Source organism: Pipistrellus hanaki, assembly GCF_964339955.1.
Source record: "Pipistrellus hanaki genome assembly, chromosome: X".
NCBI lineage: Eukaryota > Metazoa > Chordata > Mammalia > Chiroptera > Vespertilionidae > Pipistrellus > Pipistrellus hanaki.
The window spans coordinates 25,779,855-25,801,360 of record NC_140524.1 but is presented as its reverse complement, the minus strand read 5'-3'; the positions used below and the strand labels follow the sequence as shown (position 1 = coordinate 25,801,360).

Genomic DNA, 21,506 nt, shown 5'->3' with positions numbered 1-21,506 from the left:
CTGAGGGGATGCCCTCTGTGCACAAATTTTGTGCACAGGGCATCCAGAAAGCTTGGTTTCCTCCATTGCCTGGGAAACCCAAGCCTCCCTCCTGCTCTCTGTGTCCATATTTGTATGGCAAACTTGAACATTAAACGGAAGCACCTGAGGAAGGGTCCCTGCTCTGCTGGCCATTTCCCTTGAAGGAGGGAGGAGCAGTGGTCTGAATCCCCCAGTATTCAGCCTAAAGTCTGTTCTCTTTTATAGAATCTCAGGCTGCTCTGAGAAAAAGGTCTCTCTGGGGATGGTAAGGGCTATTATGTACCCATATAATATGCCTAATGACTCATTAGCCCCCTTGCTAAATTTTTAATATCCTTGTTTCTCAGGCTGTACATGATGGGATTGATCATGAGAATGAACATGATGTCAGGTAGGTAGAAGATCTTATTAAGGGCAGCAGCCTGGGTTGCTGTGAGAATGGCATATATTGTTCAGAATGTTCCTTAGTACAGAGTGACCACTATAAGATGGGGGTAGTAAATGAAGAAGGTCCATTGCTTATCTGAAGCTTACAGAATTCTGATGATAGTAGCAAAAATGTCGTTATTGCAGGCTATATTGAACAGATAGGGCACCATCGTGACAAAGGAGACCAGGAGGAAGGTCATTTTCTTTGCTCTCTCAGGCTCAGAATAGCCCAGCTTCAGCATGGGAGTCAGGTCAGTGAGAATGTGGTCAATATCATAGACTGCACATAATGGCAATGGAAAGCCATGCTGGCAGTGATCACAGGGTTAGGAACCCACCCAGCCAAGACCCACACCCACCTGAAAGTAGGTTACATGTGTGGAGGTTCATAAGGAATGGGTACCAGAGGGGGCTTCAGATAACAAGGTAGTGGTCATAAGACATGGCTGCCAGCAGAAAGCACTTAACTACCACCATGGACCCAAAGAAGTAAAACTAGGCCTTATAACCTGCAAAAGAAATCACCTCAGAACCCAATAGAAGAGTCTTTAGCATCTCAGGGACAATGGAATTAATATACCAGACCTCAGGAAAGGAGAAATTGAACAGAAAGAAGTGTAGGGGGATTGAAGTATGTGATCAAGGGAAATGATGATAAAAGTATGAAAATGTTCCCCAGCAAGGTCACTATGTAGATTCTCAATATATCCCAAAAGGAGAAAACTGTAACCCACAGAGACTCCCAAATCCCAGGACAATATATTCTTTGATCATGGTCAGATTACTTATATCTGTGAGAGTCACTTGTTAGACCTGAGAAAAAGAGAGAATTATAGCCAACTAAAGAGCCATGTTACTGGAGGTGAGCCATAGCACCAGAAATGCATTATAGTACAAAATTCAAAGGCCCTTGTCTTTTCCCTTCTGGAACAAATTTTCAGTTTTGTTCAACTAGGTATATTTACCTATTAGTTATAGCAGAATCAGAAACTATGCCCTGGAGAGTGAATAGAGAGAGCATTTTCTCTGCTCTTTTCTACTCTTTCCCTTGACATAACTGATGATGAATCTACCTTTGGGAGTATCAAAGTGAGAGGTAAATACGTCTTAATGGGGACATGGCTGGGAAGTTTCTCTGAACTCCTGAAACTCCGCTTTTAAGACTCAATAGAAATTCGAGTCTAAATCCTAAAATAACATCAGAATTCAGATTAGCATATCTCCCCCTAAAACCCTAAATTCAGGTGGGTTTCACCAGGAACATAATTGGAGGGAGGAGGGGGATTCAGAGCTATTGATCTTGAAGTATCTGTAAGAAAGAAAAAAAAAAAAAAAAGAGTTTCTGCCAGGCTCTGGAGACATGAAGTGGATTGCTTCCATGGCATCAAATTCCTATGGAAATTGGGGGAAAATGTATGTAAAGTTATTCATTTGAAATGTTAGAGAAAAATAATGTTTCATCATTCATAAATGAAAATGACATCCCTGACTCACAAGCAGTAGGATGTGCATTTAGAGTTATATTTTCCCCCAGCAGCAGGGATGGGTTAAGCAGTGAGTCAGGAACATAAGCTTCCCCTCCCAACAACCCACCCCCAAAGCTCAAAGACCCATATTTGTGGAAAGGATATCTGGTCTTAGCCCCTGGGCTGTGATAGGATTAAAAATCAGTCTGAGTTGTGGCCTGAATTAGGAATAAGTGTAAAGCCAGAGTTAGAGCCTTGGCTCAGTTGGTGTTCTAGACTGAAGGCTCAGTTTGTGTCCAGGGGATAAAGCAAAGCTGCCTTTGCTGTTTTGCTTTGGATAATGACAACGTGTCTCTAAAAGGATACAGTTAAGTCATGTTTCTTTTTTAAAATTTCTTTATTGATTAAGATATTACATATGTGTCCTTATCCCCCCCCATCACTTCCCGTCCCCCCCCACCCATGCCCTCTCTTCCCTGTTGTCTGTGTCCATTGGTTAGGCTTATATGCACACACACAAGTCCTTTGGTTGATCTCTCCCCTTTACCCCCACTCTCCCCTAAATTCCCTCTAAGGTTTGAAGGTCTGTTTCTTTAAAGAACAAAATTATAGCCCAGCTGGCATGGCTCGGTGGTTGAGTGTCAACCTAAGAACCAGGAGGTCACTGTTTGATTCCCATTCAGAGCACATGCCCAGGTTGCGGGCTTGCTCAATCCCCAATGGGGGGTGTGCAGGAGGCAGCTGGTCAATAATTCTCTCTCATCATTTATGTTTCTATCTCATTCTATCCCTCTCCCTTCTTCTCTGCAATCAATAAAAATATATTTTTAAAAAAGAACAAAATTTTATTTTAAATCTACTCAGGGAACTGGCTATTCAAAGGAATCTTATTAAGAATGCTTCTGTGACATGAAATAATCTCTCCATAATTCACCCTTTGTATCACTCTTGGTTGTTAATACACTGAGTTTGTGTAAAAGAAAGTCTACCCATTATGGCAATATCCAAGATATTTAGGATGCCTAAGGTAGTATGGAATATAATTACAGTATATAATATAAGGAAAATCAATCAGCAACTAGAGTTATCTCTGAGAGTGATAGCTATTTCCTAATTGGAGGATTAAATTGCAGTATCTTATTATCATTTCTCCTTGTCTTCAGAGACTGCCAGCCAGCATTCAAAACTGACATTAACATCATTAGAATTTTATCATTCATTCCCAAGTCTCATTAATTAATAATGGAATGGACTTCATTTTCACTTTTGCCTTACTGGCATGCTCCTTGGTGCCTTCAGATTCAGAGGTATGCCAGCTCCCTAGAACCTCTCCCATCCTCTCTTTTACTCATTTATTCACCCACCACATATATTTGAAAACCTACTATGCATCATATAGTGGACTGGGTAGGCAGGAAATAAAATCATGAGCAAGAAAGTCATGGTCTGATTTTTCCCAGTGCTTATATCTTACTAATGGTAGTGATCTTAAAAATAAAATTAATAAATTAAAAATATAAATTTAAAATTATTATTCTGATAAATGCTATTAGGCAGTAATATAGGGTTCCAATACAAATAATAATATGCCTGGAGAGGTGGCCTAGTTTTGGTGAGATGATCAAGATATCTCATCATATTTAAGCTAAGATCATCAGAGGGGAAGTATTATATGTTAGAAAGGCAGCATGTGAATAACCCTGAGTCAGACATACACACGTGAATACTGGAAAAATTAAAACAAATAAGCAAACAATAATAATAGCTATGGCTGGAGGGCAATAGATGAGTCAAGTAGGGGAATGTGTGATAAGAGGTGAATTTGTAGAAGGCATGATCTGATTTACAATTTGAAAAGATCCTCCAAGGTTCTATATGAAGAATGGCCTGTAAGGGGCTAAAAGAAAAAGTAAGAAAACAGGCAAGGAAGCTGATACAATCATCCAGACAATAGATGGTGACTAGGATCAAGCTGGGTTGGAGTGTGGCAGATTAATTTTAGTTTTTTTTTAAAATTTGTTTTGTTTTTAAATATTAGAATTGATATATCTTTTTGCCCTTTTCTGTATATATATTATACTTTAATGAAAAGTTTACTCTAATGAAATTACATGGATTGCAGATGAAGGATGAATTGCATTCGAAGACAGAAAGGAATTAAAGTTGAATCTCAGGCTTTTGGCTTAAGCAATTCCATGAGTGAATTCATGTCATTTCCGAAATGGAAATACCAAGTAAGTATTTTGTTTGGGGGATGGACTTTGGAGGGATTTTCTTTTACCTTTCTTCCCTTACTCCCTTCATTTTCCCCCCTGTTAGACCAAGTGGTTTATGATCCATTGCTGGATGACGTTTGCAATCTTTATATTGGGCCAGTAATCTGGTAATAGACATAGCCCCAGTCCTGAGAGACAGAGCTCTCACTGTGACAATATAGCAAGCTCTTAAGCAAAAGTCTGACAAATTCTTGCCCTTTGTCTTAAAAGGGATCAGAAAAGAGAATAAATGGGTCACTGTAACCTTTGTTCACCCTGTCACATATGCTCAAAGCCCAGGGTTAGCAACTGCATATCAAGAGCATTCTCTACATATGAAGCACCGAAAAGCACAATTCCATGGGGACTGTTGAACTCTCTTCGATATGAGTCTCTGCAAAACTGTCATTAGTGGCAATCCAACTACCCATAGCTTTCAATTATCTGATGTATATATATGTGTGTGTGTGTGTGTGTGTGTTTTTACAAAACTATGTTTTGTCTCATTTTGCTTTTGTGTGAAAAAGATAGATAATGAAACAAGCTCAGTCAGAATACAATTTTTAGGAGATAGCCTGGGCTCAGAATACATCAAGTCCTATTCTGTCTCACTTCTCCATTTTCATTTGTAGTTGTGACCAATAAGAATTAATGCTCAAAATAATGACCAGAGGCTCTGAAGGATTCTCTATCAATGCAGAGTGATTTAAGCATGTATATCATTATACTTGATTTACTAAGTTACAACAGTGAACTCTGATATCTTAGCAGATTTTTTTTCCCAGCAAACATAATGGAAAACAGCTTAGTTCTTAACCTTCAATTACCCAGAATATCTAATTAAACATATATCTGTCCCCCCTTTCCTTAGTATTCCTTTAATAAGAATTTGCCTTTGTATTAATTATCTTATGTCCTTATAATAACCAAAAGGTATTTACTAACATGGAAAATTGTTTGGTACCCAATACAAAATAAAACTGCAAAAACATACTTCCTCATGCCACCTCTGAGATGCTAATAGTTGCAGAAGTACAATAATAAAATTGGAAGTTTAGCAGGATAACTAGGGAATGAGAATAGAAGCCCAAACGCATTACCTCTTCTAGAGATAATCCAGGAAAATGTTTTGGCAAAGGGGTGGTGAGAAGGAATTTGAAGAATGGTGGAAGGAGGAGGTATACAGCTTGATAAGGAGAGCAATAATCATGCTATAACAATCAGATACGACATGATCCAGCAATCCTCTGTGTGTGTGTGTGTGTGTGTGTGTGTGTGTGTGTGTAATGAGATCACTATCTCAAAGAGATGTCATTACAGCATTATTCATTATATCCAAGATATGGAAAACTGTCTACTGATGGGCGAACAGATAAAAAAAATGGGGCACATACATATATAGAATGGACTAGTATTCAATCTTAAAAAGGAAACCCTGCCATTTGCAACAGCATGGATAATCCTAGAGGGCATTATGCTAAGTGAAATAAATCAAATAAAGATTAATACTGTATGACCTCACTTATACATGAAATCCAAAATTTATGAGCTCATAGAATCATAGAGAGTAGAACCATAGTTGTGAGGGCATGGAGGCAAGGGTGGTGGTGGGGAATGGAGAAATGTTGATTAAAGGATATAAACTTTCAGTTATAAAATGAATAAATTATGGTAATTCAATGTACCACATGGTGACTATAGTTAATAGTACATTGTATACTTGAAATTTGCTAAGAGAGTAGACTTCAAACATCCTCACCACAAATAAGAAGGTAACTACGTGAGGTGATGGATGTGTCAAGTAACTTGATTGTAGTAATCATTTTATAATGTTTATGTATATTAAACCATTATATGTACATCCTAAAAAATCATATGCCCAGTGCTATTCTTTCCTCCAAACTCCCAAAACTATCCATTAAAGAAAATAGTTGGTTGATCTCTTTCAAGTTACTTGACACATCCATCACCTCACATAGTTACCTTCCTTTTTGTAGTGAGGATGCTTGAAGTCTACTCTCTTAGCAAATTTCAAGCATACAGTGTACTATTAACTATAGTCACCATGTGGTACATTAAATTATCATAATCAAAGGACTTGTATGCATGCATATAAACACAAAAAATGGACACAAGACACTGGGGGTGTGGGGAGAGGGCATGCGACAGGGTGTGGAGGAGGCTGGGGTAAGGTCAATGGGGGAAAAAGAGATATATGTACTACTACATGTAATACTTTAAACAATAAAAAAGAAAATATTTGAGCAGCAAGTACATAACACTCCAATATGCTCTTAGATCTTTATTCTCTCCAAAGTTATATCAGGCTGATATCAAGGGCAATTGTTTAATGATACATATTAGGGGTTGTTAGTAGGTATATCTTGATAGTCCAATCCTCACTATTTGGGCCATTCCTTGCTCCAATTACATATAAACCTGCTCCTGAAAGTAATATCTGAGAGAGACTAAGCTGGGAAGGAGGAAAACTACCCAGAAACAGAGTCTTTGAAAGGGCCGACAAGGAATCCTTAACTGGCACTATACTAGCTTTTCTGCCAATAGAGGAAGTTGATTTTTTGTCAACTCTGCAAGTAGTGTTTTCCTTAAAATAATTCAAGTTTGTGCCACGCAGTAAGAAAATTATGTTTAAAAGTTTATTTTTCCTTAGAACATATCTTGTGAAAGAATTGCACATTAATGTTAGAAACCCCATGGTGTCCAAGGGAATGATTTTATTATTTTTGTTTTTATACCTTGAACCTGGAGTCAGGCACTATTGAAACCTGGAGTCATGCATTGCTGATATGACTGAAATAAACATTATTAAGACCCAGAAACAGACTGTGAGATAGGCATTATTGAGGCATGGTGAGAGATATTTCTAATTCAAGTATATTCTTTAGTGCCAAATACTTTTTTCCCCTCCTGTTCTGTCCATTTGTCAACATGACATGTGATGAAACAGTCCAGGAAATATCTTGGGCCAAGTGATATGTGATGTGTCATTATGTGACATACCTAGCCTAAATTGAAGAATGGCAACAATTATCCTGGCAAGTTGTGCAAAGAATAACAAACTCATACTCTTGGACCCAAAGGTAAAAATATTTCATATAAAAATTAGGGAATCTAAATAATATGTATAAATATCTTAGTTTTTATTTACCCTACTAATATAGAGTATAATTGTGGCTATTGCTTAATAGCAAAAATCTGGGATAAATGGAATTCAGAAAACATTCCATTAATAAACCATTCTAGAAAAAAAAAAGTAGTCTGCACAATGCCTGTTTGAATGAGGAGTTTACTTTTTAATTACTTATATTTTTCTAATTGGTTTCTTATGTTCATCTTGTACTCTAAGTCAAGAAATAACCATTGGTAGACTTTCTATGCCTGCTTTATTCACTTATATCTAAGAAAATTGAAATGCCCTGATCCATCATTATAATAGTTTTCTCATATGCTCTGGTGCTAGGCATCTGAATAGCCGTGACATTTATTTTCTTGCACCTTCACTCATCACCCTGGTATTTGACTCTGAAAATAGAGAAAATCTCAGTATCACTCCTACTTGCTACTCTCATCCCTGTAGCATTCAAAAGCTTTCTATGTCACCACTCACATTTTCTGTTTTAAGCTTTCTGCTCCTAGACTCCTTCACTGAGCCTGTCAAATTTACAGAAGTTAGGAAGCTACAATAGTCACAGTAACATGGTATCTTTGGTTTATAATTAGAGGATTTATTATGTTACAGGTAGGTAGTATATTATATTAGTTAAATACATGTCTTTTGTGTCAGACAGACCTGACTTTGTGTTATGGCTCTATCACATATTTTGTGTGAGTCTAGGTAAGCAACTTAACCTATCAGTGCTTCAGTTTTATCAGCTATAAAATAAAGAATATTTATAATAATAAAACTCTCTCATAGTGTTTTCATTAGAGTTGAATGAGATAATCCATATGAAGTGTCTCACCAGCACTTGATAAGTGATCAATAACATTCTCATTTCTCAATGGTGTATGTGTATACAATTATCCTTAAATTGCTTCATATTTGTCTCCCTCACAAAATTGTGCCTCCAAACTAGGTGTAATTTATAGTTTTTCTATTATTTTCCCCTGGTTTCCTTCACATATCTAGCGCAAGAAATGAGTGTCCAGTAGGATGTTAGTAAATGTTTATTGGTATAATTTCCCCCCATCCCAACCAAAATCAGAAAGCTTTATTTTCATTACTGCTGATAGGAATCCAGATAAATGTTTCTTATATCTCATCATTCTTTTCCTATGCATAAGGGCTGGCCACCACAACTGCATTATATGGATGCTTTGTTCATCTCAGTGAGAATTAAGATCCACCTTCAAGAGCATTCTCAGTCTTGCTGCTGCTCTAACTTCCTTAATACCCTGCATTAACTTCCTCCCATTAGAGAGTCAGGTCCTGCTTGTTTGCTCAATATGTTCTCATGAATGAAAGTCAATTTTCCTAAGCCTGTTTCCCAAGGGAAATGTTTTCCCCCTACACTGGGAAAGTAAATAAAATGGTAGAGTATACAAAGGGAAACTAAAATGTCTCGTGCCAATAAATTTCTCACCAAATCTTGGCCTCTGAAGTTTATGGGTTCAGAGGAGCCAATACTACTTTGAAAGCCAAACTTCTCTGTTTTGATGAACAGGACCAGTGCTCAGAAATACTGGAATATTGGATAAGGTTGATCTACATACGGTTACATTTCTTTCTTTCTCTAGCACATTCTGCCTTGGTTTATCCCAGTTTCATATTGTTTCTGAACCCTTTTTCTTCTTTGTCAGCCTCTAGTTTAGAACTTATAGGAGTCTTTCAAGATAGTATTTTCTCTTCAATTTGTAACTAATACATATCAATTTCTGAGGTACTCACTTAATATAAAACTGAATATAGACCTGTGTTGGAAATCCTTACACAGAGTAGATGCTCAATATTTTCTGATAAAAATAAATATTTATAATAATTTCCTCTTGAGTATGTTCAGTAATGAATCAACAGGTAACAAAAAGTGTTTTCAAACTTTTACCACTTCCACTTTTGGTTCAATACTATGAGGAGACCCAAATCTCAGTCCTTTTCGGGTTTTGATTTGTAGTTAAATTTCTTGAACTTATGAAATTGGAATCCTTTGAATGGTGAGCTATAGAGTCTTATGACTACACTAGGCATAGAGAAATAGTTTACTGAGAAAGTTAATGTTGTAAGTTAATGCTGTAAACAAGGTTGCAAGCGTCATGCTTAACCTCCTCAGGAGAACAGAGCACTCCTAGTATAAATCAATATTGTTGATTACAAATGATTTATATCTATCAACTAAAGCAGATACCTGGACATTTTACAACATTTTAAAGCTGTTAATTCAAGTTATTAAATATACACAAGAGGGAAATAGCTGCATTTTACACTTCTATTCAGTCAGAAAATATTTACTGGTACATTCATAGTTCCACACTTAGTTAATAAGTGTTCTCCTTAAAAAAATGGTAAATCTTGATTCTGAAGATGGTGACTGGCAGGAAGGTAGGAAGAGAGAGAGTTTGAGAGAGTAAGGGAATGATAGAGGAGTGTGTGGTGTGTGTGTATGAACTAGAGACAGATCCTTCAGTCTTCCAAGAGGCTGCCAAACCCGGCTGTCTTACATGGTGGAGCCCTACTGCCACTGCGGAAATGCTGAGGGCAGCCAGAATGGGCACAGAGACCATGCCATCTTGAAAAACAGAGCTGATTGGGACTAGGATTCTGGCCTCAGCACCACCTACTCTGGTCTCAGATGCAAACCGGGACTCTGCAGCCACTGTGGTCAGAGACCTGCCACCACCGCTGCAGACCCACAGACACCAAGAATCCAGACATCCTGGCCACAGATTTCTGTGAGTCACGAGCCCATCCCTCTCCCCGCAGGCTCCTGGCATTTCCATAGGAACTGCTAGACCTGCCTCTCGCCCAGGCCCGCAGCACAACTATAGGAATTTGAGCCATGGAGCGTGTGCAAAGACACGGGGAATTTTTTCCTCGCAATGCAATCTGGTTATAAAACCTCACTCTCATGCAGGGCAGCAGTATCACCTGACTTCGATTCTGGGCAAGCACACACAGGAATAAACCTCCTGTGGACACAGTGCTACTGTGCAACTGATCCCCCAAACTGACCAGGACCCTGATTCTCTAGGTGAGAGCATCAGTGACTTGACTCTGTTTCTCAACGTTTTTCTGATCCACTCATCTGCTGATGGGCACCTAGGCTGTTTCCAAATCTTAGCTATTGTAAATTGTGCTGCTATGAACATAGGGGTGCATATATCCTTTCTGATTGGTGTTTCCAGTTTCTTAGGATATATTCCTAGAAGTGGAATTACTTGTTCAAATGGGAGTTCCATTTTTAGTTTTTTGAGGAAACTCCATATTGTTCTCCACAGTGGCTACACCAGTCTGCATTCCCTCCAGAATAGTTTTACCACCTTCTTAAAGAAAGCCATTGGGAGTAAAAGTTGGCTTTATTCCTTTTCGGATGCATTCTTTTGGAATTCAGTAGATGCATTTTAGGGCCTTTTTTACATTTTTATCTTTTTGGGTAAAAACGAAGGGGTTCTGGAGCATGATCACATGGTAGAGAAGATATATTTTAAGGTTCTCAGAGAACACAGAGGACTCACTTCAGAGTAGTTGGTACAGTTGGAGGAAATATTTTAACTTTCAATTGTGGTGGGGATCAAGGAATATGGATTGCACTTTAAAAAATGATACCAGAATCTAGAGGAAAGAGCCCACATCTACTGTGCAAGTGTCAAACAAAAGGGCTTTACTCTGGAGTATACACATTGATTTACTCAGAGGTAGAAGAGCAGTGGAGTAGAGAGAGCATATGATTTGAAGCTAGAAAGAACTCATCAATTTCCATCATGGCTTCTTACTAGTTGGGTGACCTTGGATAAATTGTTTAAGAGTGCAATTTCACCTCATAAAATGGGGATTAAACCTACCTTAGTAGGTTGTTGGTGGTTTAAATGCAAGTGCCTTGTTTGCAAAGCACCTACTAAAATAAGTGTTCAACAAATATTAGTTCCTCCTGTCTTCTTTTGTTTCTTTGATGAAAAGATGGGGGAAAGATAATTGACTTCATTCACTTCAAAGAAAGGCAGCGGGGACACTAGAGTGATGCTGGGATTTGTTGTCTGGAGTTGAGAGAACCAATATTTCTCAGCCAATGGAATATAAAATTCAAAGTTCATAACAACTTTATTTATAAGACTGTAAATTTGGGGGAGGCAAAGGACTGACCATATCTCATTTGTCTGTGTCATTGCATGGCTTGGTGAATGGTTGAAAATTCAGAGGACACCAATCAAGCTTCTGGATGATTCTATATGGGTGAAACTTTATACTTAGCAGGACTGACTTAGAAGATGCCAAGGAAGGAAAGTTTGAAAATTGAATAACTAATTCTTAAAGTTTAGTTGTAAACAAAAAGCAAAGTTTTGGCTAGGTAATCTTCAAGAACTGAAGAATGTTATTGACATTGAGTGATGACTGGATGGTCAGGCTAGTAAGCATCATTACACAAAGGAGTCTAATTTCCTGCTCTACATTTTTATCACAGGTTCCAGAGGGAGAATTGTTTCATAAGTTTAATGAACTCTTCATGTAAGAATTTGTAGTAGATAAGAGAGTGGTTTTCATCAAAGCTTCAGGACAAAGGGACAAATTCCAAGGTTGTCTTAGGAACCTCTTTCCTCTCAAGGGTCATCAGCAGGATTAAATAATGGCCATTGCACACACTGGCAAGAATAAGGATCATACAGTCAGGAGAACAAAATGGACGAGAAAATAAGTGGGGGTAGGAGATGGAGAAGAAAGAAAGAAACAAAGGAAGTATCTTAATGCCACCACTATCAACTTTAATCACTCCATAGTCACAGTTTACCAATCTCTGAACCCTATCCATTTTCTTATCTTTTTTTGAAAATTGAGCATGTGCTCTCCAACTACAGTAAGGCAACTGTTATTTAATAAATCCCTGTAGCCAAGGATTATTATAGGTATACTGATGAAGTGGGCAACTATTGTTTTAGCAATAACCATTGGCCTGTTTTTCCAATCCTCTCATCTATTTCAGGCAACCGTCTAACTCATATATATTTAACACCCATACACATACACATGTGCATATGCATGCATGTATGCACACATCTCTAAAGCTATTTACTTAACAATCTAACTTTTCATTGCAGAGGACCTTTTACTCAAAGAAGTGTTCATTGCCAAGGTGACTTAGTGGTTTTAGTGATCCAGCTCAAGGACACAGACCAAGAATATGGGTACCATTTCTAATTCCCTTCTCATAGGGAGTGCTCTGAAGTTTGTGGCATGTATCTTAGATTCTAGTACCTCCCCTTGCTGAGAGTTCTAGAACATACCTAGTGAAATTCCATTTCTTCATATCCTAATGTCTTTTTCCCCAAAGAGGCCCCTTCCTGACATCAAAGCATTGCTTTAAAGTAAACAATTCTAGTAGGAGAGATGGTAAACAAGATAGACTGAGCCCCAGAGGGCCAGACAAGTTTTGAGAAAACTATGTTGGTGTAGATGCCTTGACCTTTGCCAGGTCTTCCCTTATTCCCAAACCAGAACCGTGCAGAAGAAGCCCTATTGTGCACTCTTTTCTTTCTGTCACACACACTCCTCTGAGTCAGCTATCTCAGACTCACAAGATGCTAATTAGTTGCCATGGTAAGCTGTGGTAAGTGAAGGATAGCCTCTTCATTTAGCCAGTTCTAGGCCTTGGACATCTGTTCTTGGTTTACCTCTTCTAATGTTCCAAACTCTAAGCTCAGGACCATATACCAAGCTACACAATAACTGTGTGTAAGTGATAAACAGGTCCCTACCTACACCCAACGTAGGAGAAACAAAGTGGAAGTAAAATAACAGAAAAGCAGTGTTCTTTAATGGAGCTCTTTGGGGACAGGGAGGCCAAGGCCACTCATTTAAGTTAATTAAGGGCTTACTGCCTGACAGCCAAGGATCCTGTCCCTTATTCAATCCAATTCCCTCAAACAACCTTATGAAATAAGAATCATTATATTGATACACTGTACAGATGAAGGAAATGAAAACTCAGAGAGGCAAATTGACTTGTCTAACATTGCACAGCTGTGACTTTAACCTTGTCCTAATTTGAGTTTCCAGAGCCCAATCTCATTGTATTACACTGATTTATGGTTCCTCATTTTTTGGAAGACATTTTATAGAAATGTCTTTCCTCAATTCATGTAACTGTGAATCCTTCATAGTCTTTCCTCAGAAATAGCCCCTGTTTTAAAAAAATGTGTTTCTCTTGCCTGGCCACGATGGCACAGTGGCTAATAGAAGACCTATGAACCAGGAAGTCAGGGTTTGATTCCCTGTCAGGGCACATGCCTGGGTTATGGGCTCAAATCCCCAGTGGGGGCATACAGGAAGAAGCTAATCAATGATTCTCTCTCATCAGTGATGTTTCTATCTCTCTCTTCCTCTCCCTTCTTCTCTGAAATCAATAAAAATATTTTCAAATGTGCTTGTCTTCAGTCCTCACTTTCTCCTTCATAAAATCCTTTCACTCTCTTTAGCCTTTTGAGGCTCTCTACAATTTCCCTCTGGTCAATTATGCACTTTTCCTAGGTATATCCCTGACTTTTCTTTCCTATGGAGTATTTTTCATGGCATGAGGAGAGTGAAATGGGCTAATTTTCCTGATATAAACAAAATGCAAAACACCGGTGTTAGTTTTCTATGGGAATAACAAATTACAACTTTTAATAGCTTAAATCAATCCTAATTTATTCTCTTACAGTTCTGGAGGCCATATCTGAAATCAGTTTCATTAGGCTAAAATCAAGATATTTGTAGGGCTACACTCTTTCCAGAGGTTGTAGAGGTTAATCTGTTTTCTGCCTTTTTTCAGCTTCAAGAGTTACATTTTTTTTTTATTCCTTGGCTCATGATCACTTTTTCCATCTTCAAAGCCAGCAGTATAGCTACTACAAATCTCTCTTTGCTTCTGTCATACTATCTTCTCCTCTGTAGTCAAATTTCCCTCTGTTTTCCCTTATAAGGCTAATTATGACTACATGCTGTCTACATGTTATGACTACATTGTGACCCACCCAAATAATATAATGTCCTCATCACAAGATTATTAATTTAAGTACATCTGCAAAATATTTTTTGTAATATTTTTTATTGTTTAAAGTATTACATGTAGTAACACCTATATCTCCTTCCCCCCCCCATTGACAGTCCCCAGCCTCCTCTACCCTCTGTCACATGCCCTCAAACCCCTTCCCCCCCTTCCCCTCAGTGTCTTGGGTCCATTTGTTGTGTTTATGTACATGCATACAAGTCCTTTGGTTGATCTATTTCTCCCTTCCTCAACATTCCCATGCTTTCCCACTGTAATTTGATAGTCTGTTCGGTGCTTTACTGACTCGGTATTTATCTTTTTATCAGGTTATAATGTTCTTTATTTTCCATAAATGAGTGAGATCATGTGGTATTTTTCGTTTATTGCCTGGCTTATTTCACTTAACATAATGCTCTCCAGATCCATCCATGCTGCTGCAAATGGTAAGAATTCCTTTTTGATAGCAGCGTAGTATTCCATTGTATAGATGCACCATAGTTTACTAATGCACTCATCTGCTGATTGGCATTTGGGCTGTTTCCAAATCTTAGCTATGGTGAATTGTGCTGCTATGAACATAGGGGTACATATATCCTTTCTGATTGGTGTTTCTGGTTTCTTGGGATGTATTCCTAGAAGTGGGATTACTGAGCCAAATGGGTGTTCATTTTAGTTTTTTGAGGAAACTCCATACTGTTTTCCACAGTGGCTGCACCAGTCTGCATTCTCACCAGCAGTGCACGGGAGTACCTTTTTCTCCTCATCCTCGACAGCGCTTGTTGTTTATTGATTTGTTGATGATTGCCATTCTGACAGGTGTGAGATGGTACCACATTGTCCTTTTGATTTGCATCTCTCGGATAATTAGTGACTTTGAGCATGTTTTCATATGTCTGCTGGCCTTCCTTATGTCTACTTTCGAAGAGATTCTGTTTAGGTCCATTGCCCATTTTTTTTTTTTTAAAATTGGATCATTTATCTTCCTTTTATTAAGTTGTATGAGTTCCCTGTAGATATTGGAGATTAAACCTTTACCAGTGATAACATTTGCAAATATGTTCTCCCATACAATGGGTTTTCTTGTTGTTTTGTTGATGGTTTATTTTTCTGTGCAAAAGCTTTTTATTTTGATGTAGTCCCATTTGTTTATTTTCTCTTTAGTTTCCATTGCCCTAGGAGTGGTATCAGTGAAGAAATTACTTTGGCATATATCTGAGATTTCTCTGCTTGTGGATTCCTCTCTGCAAAATATTTTTTTCTATAAAGGTAAATTTAGAGTTTTCAGGGATTAGGACTTAAATATATTTGGGGTTAATTATTCAACTTACTACAGTATTCAAGACATGCAATTGTACCTATTTAGTGGGAACTAGCTGTCCTTCATCTGTGGAGTAGATGAACCAAAATTTCAGAAATTAGAGTAGAAGGTGTATGCATGGACAAAGTTAGGAGAGTTATATAAAGTTGAATTTCGTTGAAATAAAGTATGGAGCAGGTTGTTTTTGCTTTTAGATAAGAGTTATTTTTGCATGCACACTACCCCTACAGAGAGGTGTAGAAAGGAAGATGGACTTAAAGTTGAAGACTTCTCCTCTTCTCTTTTCCAAAATGGTTGTCTTATTGTTTTTATGGCTTGCCTGGGTAGCTTCTCTGGCAGAGAAGAGTTGAGGAAAGGGTGAAACTTTAGCCCCAAAGTTTGTACTTTGTGTTCATCACCCCAAGTCATATTTCCTTCCATCACCATTTATCTCACCTTTACCCTCTTCTACCTCCTCTCACCTCCCTTTCCATCTGGTAAATGGAGGTAGCTGGAATCCCTCTCTTGTTGAACTCTACTTTCCTTCACCATCTCCATATTAAATCTCCTCTTCACTCTCCTTGTTGCCAATCAGTAACACCCTCTTTTAGGGAAGGCTACAATAAAGTGAAGCCCACGGTAATAAATAGAGAGTGGAGGAAGGGATGAGTTTTTCTTAGGAGAAGCCTCAATGCCAGCCCGCCTCAGGACAGAGAAAAGTCTTCTCCATCAAGCAGTCTGAGGGAAATGAGGAAGTGGGGATAGCTGCCAAGTGAGGTGACTGAGTTACAGTGACCTTGATAACAATGAACTTCTTTATCTTGGCCCTGAATGTTGTTGTATAGGATATAGCACCCCTCAGAAACCCCTTTGCTCAAGGTTCTTTGTATAATGGCTATCACAAGGAATAGCTTTAATCAATTGGGCAAAGGCTGAAACCTAGTGAAGTGAGTGGAGAATAGGAATTTTGGGAACTCAGATTCTGAAAACCATAGAAAGACTGGCTAGGACCGGAGTGTGGAGGCATGCTTGGCTCCAGACTAAATTTTCATGGTCTTGGAATGTCAGCAACAGCATCACAAGCTCAGTGATGTTTTGATTTATGAGCATCAGATGCAGAGTTGTGAACTAGTTTTTTTTTTTGTGTGTGTGGAGTTAGCAGCTGGCTCCCTATGTTTTGTTTCTGGTACAGGGCTTCATCTATCATATTGCCCAATGATCCTCCTTATATAAAACCTCATGACAAATTCTCCAAGATCAGGGCCAGGAAAAAGCTTGTTTCTCCTATTGAACGTGTTTGCTTTCTTCTGCAAAACAATGAAAGTGATGACATCCATCATACAGAAGAAACCCCTTTTTATACCTTAGCCTGATGGTTGACATAAACTCTGGAGCTGTATGAGTTTTAAGTCTGCTGAGAGGAGGAGTGACAGAGGTGAGGGAGAAGTCAAGAGGAACTCACAGATCTCATTCAAGGCCAGGAAAGCAGGGCAAGCCACAGCTTCTGAAGAGAAGGACTGATCAGCCATATACCAAAACCTGACATGGAATCCTGAGAATTTCCAGGCATCAATAATGGCACCAGGGTTGGAAAGACCCATGAATATGGAGGAAACAGATCTGAGGTGAGTCTTTTCCTTGTGCAGCACTGGCTTGAAGGACCAGGACACTCTGGGGACCAGTAATACCCAGGCAGAAATAAAAAAGGCCTAATTGGCAATGAGAAGTTCAGGAAAATCTGCTGATCTGATAGCTTTACAGTACATTGTGATGGGATACAGGAAATGCTTTATTTTCTAAATACCACTAACTCCCTAGACCTGTTCAATTATACTTTCTCGCTATCCTTTAAAATTGACTATGAATAAAATGGGTCACATCCTGCAGAAATCCATTTAGAGACTAGCATAAATGTTATTATTATAACCCAAATGTTAACATTGTGTTTTGATTTTTACCTTTGTTGCTATGGCACTCAGTTAAGAATTATGTGCTCAATTTTTTAAAGTTTCTATTGAATTTAAAGTGGTGGCATTTATTAATATAATTTTTCAGATTTCAAGTGTACAATTCTATAATATGCCATATGTATATTGTACTGTGTGTTCATCACCCCAAGTCATATTTCCTTCCATCACCATTTATCTCACCTTTACCCTCTTCTACCTCCTTTCACCCCCCTTTCCATCTGGTAATCACCGTACTCATGTCTATGAGATTTTTTCTTAATTTCGTCACCTTTTTCACTCAGCACTCCCAAACACCCTCTCATCTGACAGTTGTCAATCTGTCTTATGTATGAGTATTTTTATTTTGTTTGTTAACTTACTTTGTTCATTATATTACACATATAAATGAAATAATATATGGTATTTGTCTTTCTACTGGCTTATATTGAAAGAAACCCAAAATACTAATTTGAAAGAATATATGAACCCCTAAGTTCATTGCAGCATTATCTACAATACTCAACATTTGGAGGCAGCCCAGGTGTCCATCAGAAGTTGAGTGGATAAAAAACGAAACAAAAAACCTGTAGTACATTTATACAATGGAATACTAGTTGGCCATAAAAAGAAGGATTTTAGTCTAATTGAACCAAGTATTTATTGATTATTAGCCACCACAAGTTTTTTAAGTAGACAAGGAATAAATAAACAAGTAAATATGTAGTATTTTCTTTGTGGAGTTGTTAAATTCCTCATATGTCCTTGCTTGGATTTAATGTCATAGAACTATGACTCAAGATGTGCTCATCTTTGTTATGCAGATTTGTTGCTATTGGACATGAGGAGGCCTGGGTCAGTGTGTGTCCTGCTAGCAGTTGGTAGAGTCATTGCTGCAAAATAAAGAAAGTACCTCATTTTGTTAGATGCTTTTATTAACCATGGCCTCACAATATTACTTCCCTCAGGTTTCTTGCTTGAAGACACCTAATAGGAAGATGCCTTTGATACTTCTGTAACTAAAACTCCTTTAATAGAATCCATGATGGACTTGCCTTGTTTTGTTCTATAGTGAAAAATGTTATAAGGAAGTTTCAGTATGTATTTTGTTGGTAACAATGCCCCTAAACTATTAAGGCCATTGTTATTTTCTGAAAACAAGAGGGATAATGCTCACTAATAAAATTCACTGCACTTCAGGTAGCTCTAAGTTCTTCTTTATAAAATGTTTCATAGCTCTCCTGGGCCTGCCTCCCTTTTTCTTATATCCTCATAAGATAGGAAGGGGGAAGAGCGCTTTTAGGACTGGGAATTAAACTCTATCTGAATCACAAGTAAGTCACAATTAAGAGGTAGCTTAATGCAAACTGCACCCTCTCTTTATAGCCCCCTTTGCTGGCCCTGGCTTCCCTATTTTCTTCTAGTCTTCAGAGTCTAGACTACTTGGACCACTATTTCTTGCATCTCCCTGAAGACATTGTCCTTTACTCTATTGCTACTCCCTATTCAGATTCAGGCACTGTAGTTCCCCTTAACCAATTTCTCTTCGAGTTGAAAATGCAAATTGCCTGCTTTATTGTCCATATGTATTAAGCTTCTACAAGAAGCTTTGTGCTGGACACAATGCTCTGTATGAGGCAGTACAGGAAGGTGGGGTTGGCAGAACAGAATGGCCTCTGAACTCCCATGGGTCAGCAGCTGTAGTGCTTTGCACTATTCAGTCCTGTGATTGGGGTGAGAAGAACAGAAGAGGTGTATGGGGACAGATGCAGGGAGAAGTACCATGGGCTCCATCATGAAAACAGAGGGAGCTGACTTGGAGAGTTCAGGAAGAGGATTTTGTGATTTATATCTCACCACAAATCTCTGATCATAGAACTATTACAATTCTACTGTTATAAAGACTTCAGTTAGCAGTAATGAGAAAAAAAAAAGCATAAAAGAGAAAGTTGGTGGATTCCCTATCTCCTTTCCAGACCATTCCCAAGAAGCCAAAAAATAAATTTTTTTTTCAGGTACAATGCAGTTTGATGTTACACACAGGGACTTGAAGCCTGTGCAACATGAGTGGGACACTCTGACAACTTTGTGTACTAACACTTTTACCTGTAATACTAATTCAAGATATTTATTTCTCTAGGTTCTATGTTAAAACAGCTACTGGATGTTGGACAATATAAGAGTTTCAACATCTGTGAATTAAACCTTCTCTAGAAGGCTGAAATTTTTAATCACTATCTGAGTGAACTTAAAAACAGAAGTTTTTGTTATATTCCCTATGCTGTAATCTACATGTCTGTGAAATATTGCGGGGACCATGATTTTCTAACCACTGTGCTGTACATCTGAAACTAACACAACATAATTTTGAATGTAAACTGTAGTTGAAAAAAAAAAGAATAAAATACAGAAGTTTTCATAGGGGCAGGCAGGGGAAGTGGTGATATGCAATGCATGGATCAACAGCTAGATTATTTTTAATGGAATATAAAAGCTATTTCCAGATGAAATTCTCAGAAACACTATAGGAAATTAGTATAACTGATTGATGTGATCTCATCTAATAGAAATGGGAGCTGAAGCTTTATTCCTCTAGAACAGGCGATTAGAGGCAAATAAGGGTCAGATTTCCATGGCAACCATTTGGCTATCTCAGACCTAAAGGAGGCCTCTGAATGGAAAGCTTTGAGAAGAAATCTGGGTTTTCAAAGAGAAGCGATAGTAAACCTTTGGTTTTGAGGGACATACTAAAGCCCTTAGGGAATTAAAATGGTGTGGTGATACTTCTAGATTTGTTCTTTGAGTGCTACAGAAAGATCTTAGATAATATTCAACTTTCTTGACACCCGAGTATCACTCTTACCTGTGGTTACTCCTCTTACTCCAACCTCCTTTGAGGGGGCCATAACTGAAAGGAAGCAGAGTATCTCTGGACATTACTGCAAACATGTTCAGGGTCATGGTGGATGTGAGTGTCAGGTGAATCCATCATGCCCAAACCCTTCCTTTCTCTGCACAGATCTGTTTTCTCCTCCTTGAACTCTTATAACCAACCATCCTATCCAAGGAATGGGATTGAGAAAATCTTTGGGGAGGCTGAAGGAAATTCATACTTCCTTTTGTGAAGAGTTGTGGTTGAAAGCTTCCCGCTGATACTCTTTTTATTATATTAAGGTTCTATTTTATGGCAGCAACCAGGGGATAGGGTTAAAAGCCAGAACCAAGGGACACATCTCTTAATTCATACTGTGGGGACTTATCAAGCCTCCCCTGATCTCTCCTAAATTACTATCAACCTGTCTTTGCTGTTTTCCTCCTTCTTCCTTTCATGAGTAACATTACAAGGTCTTCTATTATTTTCCTCCAGCTATTTTCACTTCTCCATGGTTCCAACACCTGCTACTATCCATCTCTCTCTTCTTCCCACAGGCCTTTGCTGTTATATTTTTGCCTGCCTCTGGAATCTCAGAGGCCCTAAGGAATTCCTAATCTAGGACAACAATATCACTGAAAAATGAGGATAAGAGATAGGACATAATATTTTCTAAATTTCCTCTATGTGTCTTCATGTATGCTGACTCACTGTATCTACAAAATAACCCTATAAATTTAACTTTACTAATCATTCCCATTCTGTAGATGATGAAATTGAAGCTCAAGATTCAAATGACTTCATCAAGGAATCAGAGCTAATAAATGCAAAATTAGGATTTGAATCCCAGTAATCTGGCTCCAAATCTAGTTCTTTACCACTCCAGTAGGAGAGTGTAGGGAGCTTAAAGTCTACATGTATCTAAGGGAAGATGCCACTGGAGTGAAGGAAGGGGATATTTGAAGACTCATTCTGTTTGACTGTTACAACTCCAGGAGCTTTGCAGCAGTGTTTAACCTTGAGG

At 38.3% G+C, this 21,506-nt stretch overlaps 1 pseudogene across 1 annotated transcript; it reads right to left on the bottom strand.

Annotated features, from left to right (window-relative positions):
* Window positions 1-551: 551 nt before the first annotated feature.
* Window positions 552-20,571, bottom strand: LOC311615407 (olfactory receptor 6N1-like; annotated as a pseudogene). Its single transcript has 3 exons — window positions 20,474-20,571; window positions 5,272-5,357; window positions 552-1,241 (listed from the first exon to the last, which is right to left on the bottom strand). The product of its transcript is annotated as an olfactory receptor 6N1-like (transcript).
* Between the last annotated feature and the right edge of the window lie 935 nt (window positions 20,572-21,506).